Genomic DNA, 7,399 nt, shown 5'->3' on the forward strand with positions numbered 1-7,399 from the left:
CTGTATTCTTAATATGAGAATGAATTCTTTCAATATAACGCTAGAGACAACATTTTTAAAATGTTAAGTGTGTACTGATAAATCAGTCTGTGCTGTCCAGTAAATATGTATCATTAAGGAGATCAATCACGACATCGTTCAAGATAATTTCTTGATAAATCACTCATTCTAAAAGTATGAAAGAAACATTTTTGTCCTTAACCCTTTCCCTGCTAAATTTCTATAATGAACTTGTCCATCTTTCAATTTGAACAATATCATTTACTGTTAAAAGGGGTGCTTACCAAAACTATACTGACTGAATGGCGAACAATGCAGATCTTGATCAGACTGCATGGGTGTGCTGACTGATCATGATATACACTGGCCCCAAAGGCTGAATCAGTCGTGTCCAGCATGGTAAGGGTTAACCAACAGTATACACATAACTTATTAAGCTTCACAACACTAGAAACAAAATTACCCTTCTTATCATAAATTTTAGTATGTATTAGACATATGAATGTAAATCAAGGATCATGCTTGGCCTCTACTGGATTACCGCTAAATAAATATTGAAACCTTGCTATGGTTTTGTCTTTCAATATTATTTTCATAGTTTCAATATAGATTAAAGCTCTATGTTAGCACATAACTCATTTTGTTTTGTATGACATGCGAATAAATCTATCATGTACGAACTTTTAGGAATAAATATGTTTAAAGTATTGGACAATGGTGTCAACTACAACGAACAAAGCACTATAAGGCTGTTCAATGTGTGTGTGTTGTTATTCCATTCATCTTTTTTTTTGTTTGTGTATACCTGTGCACTGGCCGTGTGCACGTATGTGCATTTCCGTGTTGATTATTTTATGGATGGTCATGTTTTAGTGAAAGCGGCATTTCCTGTTAGACTTTTAGCTTTGTTTTAAACCTTAAACTTGTTTTAATGTTATAATATTCATCCCTTTATACACGTCAATCCAAACACATGTAATTTACACAGTGCTTTCATTCGTTATTTTCAAAGGGGAATACATGTATTATAAGATTCTTTCACTGGTTGTAGGTGCAGATGGGAATTTCCGGCCTCGAGTTTAACTGTTTATGCGGTAACGAGGCTCCTGTCTACCTATTCTTTACCCCTTTGTTATTTAAGAATTGTTTGATACTTGACCAGAAATCTTGTACGATTTGGCACTCCCAAAAAAAGATGGTTCAAAGATTCTACCTCCAAGTTACAAAAATCACATAAGCTTAATTCGATCATTTTGCATTTATGCAGAAATTGATTTGTTGCTATAATCCTTTTAAGACATTTATATTGGAAAACCCGTAATTTTGAGTCTATACAACTAGAACAAGAAATATCTTTAAAAAAGATGGTCGGCGAATTGTAATAAGGAAAGAAGTTTATGAAATTTTCATCTAACATTCATCTTTTATCTTACATTTTTCAAACTGCAAAACTAAACACCGCACTTTAACAATTTAAATGGTTCTCTTTTAATTTTTCACAAAGGTTTCGTAGGGTTGCAATTTTTTTCGTTTATCCTTAGACGAATAATTACAGCAGTAGTTTGATGAAGATTCATCAAGCGGTTCGTGAGAAGAGGTCATTAAAAGTGTTTATATTTTAGCTAAATTAGTCCCTATCCCCATTTGTATCCCCATTTGTAAATAGCAGGCGACCTTACGATATTGTTACACACCAAGTTTGATAAAAATCCATTACATTTTAGTGGTTAATGCGAAGAAATGCACATCTGCTTCTAGCTATAGTGGTTCCTAATAGGGCCCAAGTTCCTATATAAATAAATTTGGAAGAGGACCTTATATTGATGCTCCAGACCAAGTATGACAAAGATCCATCAAGCTGTTCATGAGACGCTGTCTAAAGGCATTTCTAGTTTTAGCTCTAGCAGCCCCTAAAAGGGGTCAAATGTCCCAACTGAACAAAGTTGGCTGCGGGCCTAATAAAGATGCTACAAATCAAGTTTGATGAGAATAAATGAGAAAAAATCAATTAAAGGAATTTTTATTTTAGCTTTAGCGGCCCCTAAAATAGGCCAACTGATCCCGCTTTAACAAATGCATATTCGCTATTCATGAATCTTTGGACAATGACGTCACACCTATGAAAAAAAAAGGTCAAGGGACACATATAACTGTAATTATTTCAATATTTCTTTTTCATAAGCAAAGTTTGACCGTAGTCATATTACGTAAATAAACTGTATGCAGCGTACCTTCATTTCAATGTAATGAGCTTAAGTCATTATATAGCATATACATAATAAAACAGATTTCAACTGAGTTCAATATTTGCATACCATACTAAAGAAAAATATTCATATATAATAAATCAGTTAAATAATTTATAACAAATATATCAAAGCAAACAAGTACTCATTTTAATATGCAATCTGAATAAGTTACAAAAGCAAGATACAGATGACAATTGTAACAAGGAAAATCTTTTAAAAAGCACTTCTCTACATAGGAGACTATTATCACACCCTTATTCATGTGATACGCAGACCGTATTCAGCTCTTTCTTTAATTTGATATATGTTGGTATTTGAACAGGTTTTTATCATATTTATTAAACTTACTTATCATTTTGAGATATATCAATATTCTTGCTAAATATACTGAGCGAAAGTTAGCTTTAAAACTGTGAAAAGCGTCGTTTAGGATAAACGCTTTGTCTACATCAGCAGAGTGAAACAAATTGACACTCTCGTCCAATCAGGCAGAGTGTTGCATAAATCTTTCATTTTGATAAATTATCTATAATGCGTTATCAAGTAGTTTGATTTGCAAACTGAAGTCACGTGGCATGGGTCGGTCAAGGTCACGAATTCGTTCTTATAACGGCATTCGCCGAAAAAGTAGTCGCGCTGTATATCATTCTCAAATTCAAATTTTCATAGACACTATTCCATTTAGTTTCAGATTTATTTATTGTCATTGTGTTTTGTTTTCTCTGATATTGTTTATATAGTAATTTATTTGTTGTTGTTTTTTTAACTTTTTGAATAATTCCAAATAATGTCTCTGTCTCATCATGTTGATTTTCATTTTTCATCTTTTCCTTCCATTCCGCTTGGAATATTAGAGACGATAGTATTCTGGACTGTTTAGATTAAACATGTTTTGAACTGTTACAAATGGCAAAACTGATTTTTTCTAAAGTCGTATATATATTTTAATGTATTTTACTCAAGCTGTAAACCATTCATTACAGCACAAGGTTTTAGTTTCATTTTTGATAAAAGAATTGTTCTATATCATTTCTTTTGATACACTTCCTACGTCTGAGTTGAAGTTTATACGTGCCCAACTTATAAGCACGTCTTTTAGAAATGTATTTTTTACTTTTCCTTTAATATCGTTTTCAAAGATATTCGCTTATGCGCTTTTCCCAACTCGCTTTTATTGGATTATATTTCAGCGCGCCATGAGAAAAACAACATAGTGCATTTGCGACAAGCATGGATCCAGACCAGACTGCGCGTCTGGTCAGGATCCATGATGTTCGCTTTCAAAGCCTGTTGCAATTAGAGAAGCCGTTGCTTTTCCCTTTCTAGTATCTCCAATAAACCCTGCATTGTTCAGGATGTCATGCAATGCCCTTGCAAGCCTGAACCTCCTGTCGAATAACGTCATAGTCCGCATAACAGCATAACCTTTATTAAAACAAATGAATGTATGTGAAATTAATTGTTAAAAATCCTTTTCACAAAGTTATGAGGGGGTAAAATTACCACTTTAATTATATATCATGATATTCTGTAAATAATAAATTCGTCCTTTGTATATGTAGACAGGGGACTCCGTGGCCGAGTTGTTAAGGTTGCTGACTTGAAATCACTTGCTCCTCGTCGATGTGGGTTCGAGCCTCGCTCGGGGCGTCGAATTCTTCATGTGAGGAAGCCATCAAGCTGGCTCGTGATGAAATAATGCACGGAGGGGCACCTGGGGTCTTCCTCCACAATCAAAGCTGGAAAGTCGCCATATGACCTATGACTGAGTCGGTGCGACGTTAAACCCAGTAAAATAAATAAATAACTGTATATGTATTCGAATATAAATAGAATCTACGTACACATACACACATCAAACTTCAAGGGCGGATAATTCATGATAAAGCGTTAAGCAGCATGGGTTTTATTATTATTTATGTCACATTATTAGCTAAACGATTTTTACAAAGCATGCATCTTTCTAATGGATCAATGAAATACAGCATCTTTGGAAAATTAAAAACATTAGTAAAGTTATAAGCGTCTGATTAACCAGACTTAAGACCTGAGAAATAGACTTTAATTTTGCGTGCTTTGTTGGCAAATAAAACACGGTTTTGAGTTCAGATGCGTAGTAATATAATCACGAAGGCCGAAAAAAAGTTTTATTTGCCAACAAAGCACGCAAAACTAAAATCTATTTCCATTCAAACACGTTCGAATTACACCATCTGGAATAAAATGCGGTTTTAAATACGAGGGAGTAAATCGGAATAACCAAAATATGTCATTTTGTGAAATGTGTTCCAATCGACAAAATACTAGTAATACACGGAAAAATCTTTCTTTGTTTATATAAAAGAAAAACTTAAAAGTGTTAGAATGAAAAATATTACTGCAAGCTTTACCTGTACCATGAATAAACTGAATATATTAGTTTGCCATTTCCGATTCATATATGTTCGCATACACTCAGAACTTTACACTACAATAACTGTGAAAATTCTGATTAAGAAATTAGACTTTAACCCTTACCCTGATAAATTTCTGTGATGAACTTGTCCATCTTTCATTTTGGACAGAACAGTGCAGATCATGAACAGACTGCACGGATGTACATGCTGATCATGATCTACACTTGTCGCAGAAGCAAAATCAAACGTGTCCAGCATAATAAGCGTTAATTAGTATTCAAACTTGGACTATAAGATTCTTTCACTGGTTGTAGGTGCAGATGGGAATTTCCGGCCTCGAGGGTAACTGTTTAGGCAGTAACGAGGAAAATCTTTTTCTTGCATACCATATTCAAGAAATAATAATAATAATAAAACTATTTCTTATAGCAGCGTATTTGAACACAGCGCGGGAAACCAACGTCCGTAAACGGAGAGACGTCATGGCGTTTCAATGTTAAGTTCTGGTTTTGCTTTATCAGTTGCAGCGTAACGTTATGAATTTTTGATAAAATAACGTTTTTTAAATCGAGAAATATACTATCAGGATAAAAGAAGAACTGTCAATGTATTGGATTTTTAATCTTTTTTTTTTAAATAAAATATAAATTACTACATAAATTGTCCACATATATGTAGTTTGAAATACAATGTACGTCATTTACAGCACGAGAGTCATCTTACACCATGGGATGTAAGATGGATTTTTCCAGCACCGGTAAAAATACCGGAAATCCCCGTATGGTATGCAAGAATGAACTATATTATCCTGCTTGCTATGCAAATTGCTTTGAAATATCAAAATTTACTTTACAAACAGTATGATATTTCTTGTAATGAGAGGTCACTTTTTCATCATCACACATAGCTTTGATTGTAGTTATTTACCTGCAACTGTTGCAGCGTCTCCTTCCCTGGTAACTTCTGAATTTAACCTTGTAAAATTGAAGTTGTTCAAAGATGTTTGGTTGGTCAGTTGCATCGCACTTCGAGAATTAAACAAATATGGTACAAATACATCCCATTTGATATCACAAAAAGATTTTTTACCGCAGTAGGTCAATAAATATTTCAAAGAAAGAAAGTTTTTAAAAAAATTGATCTAGAAGGCGTTGACTTGATGACGTTTCCGCAAATTGGTGACTTGTTTGAGGAAAGATGCGACTTGATGTTTGCAAACGTGGCCGCCGTGTATTGTACCCAAGGGGGCGACGTGTTGGTTGCGTGAATGACGGACGTGTATTGTACCCAAGGGGGCGACGTGTTGGTTGCGTGAATGACGGACGCACAAAAAAGAATCTTGCCACAACCGAAGTTGACCTTTTATTCTGGTGAGTATCCAAACCAGAGATGATGTTTACTCTACAGCAAAAACACAGAAGCACAAGAGCTTGGCTAATTTGCATTCTTTGCTGTAACAAGAAGATCAATCTTTATAAACATTGAGAGAAAAAACAGCATATATACAAGTAGTGGCATGTGTTGATATTAATACAGACAAAAATCAAAATGTGTACAGTTTAGAAAAGGGGGTGCTCAGAGATCATACTTTGCATTAATTATATCTTACATTTTCACTCGTGGCTATGCTACTCATAAAAACATTGCATCTTGTGTTCACCCATGAAAGATATTTCAAGCTTACACTGAAACAAATAAATATCCTCTATATATTCACCGCGTCGAATCGTTACTTTGAAAAGCCGGATGAGTAACGCATGATCTTGGATCAAATGGAGCGGTTTAGGTAATTTTGAGTTTTAGAAATTATTGTCAAGGACGGCATACAGCGCAATATTCGAAATACTCTTTGCTATTTGTTTTCCAGCAAACTTTAACATTTTTCTCAATTACTTTGGAAAATCATGCGAAAATAGCAGGTAAACGTTACCGTGACTCAGAAAAAGCGTCATTTCCAGTTCGTTCAATACTACCAATTCAGTGATTATGGTATCACTGGTACATTCATGGAACATGTTTATGCGGTAGAAACCGATTGAAAAGTTTAAAAAGAATCCAGCTGCTATGAAATTTTACACTGGTTTTGACGATTACGAGCACTTTATGATCTTTTATATATGGGACCTGCAGTTGACCACCTTATTATATAGAGGATATTTGTTTGTTTGCAGTGAGATATCGAAATATATCATCACCGATAAGGGAGACAATTGAATATTTTCACGAAGGCGGAGCCTGAGTGAAAATAACAGAATTGTCTCCCTTATCGGTGATGATATATTTCGATATCACACTGCAAACAAACAAATTTTCTTTTTATTTTATGCTAGTTTGTGAAGATCAACGAATTTTCTGTTTATTACGTGCATAAATGTGCATATAAATCCAATATTTCATGACGAAATTCGGATTTATTTAAGCTACCGTGTTACATATGATACAACCGCTAAATTACCATGGACACTTAGGCACATTAATATGGAATATTGGTGATTAGGTTCATTAAATCAACACGACGCCATTTTGTTGTTAAAAACAAAAACTGCATTTAAATATTTTGTGTAAAAATACACAATCCGCAGACACATTGACAAATGCGCGTAGTTAAGTAGAAGCATATTTAAAACTTTTCGGGTCAATCCGTCAGTTCGTAGAATAACCGGAAGCTTGCTTTGTTTACCAAAACACACGCTGAAGGTCAGATTAAAAAACAACACGAAAAATCTAAACAACTGCCGAATATGCGTAAGTCCT

Source organism: Mercenaria mercenaria, chromosome 11 (assembly GCF_021730395.1).
Source record: "Mercenaria mercenaria strain notata chromosome 11, MADL_Memer_1, whole genome shotgun sequence".
Taxonomy (NCBI): domain Eukaryota; kingdom Metazoa; phylum Mollusca; class Bivalvia; order Venerida; family Veneridae; genus Mercenaria; species Mercenaria mercenaria.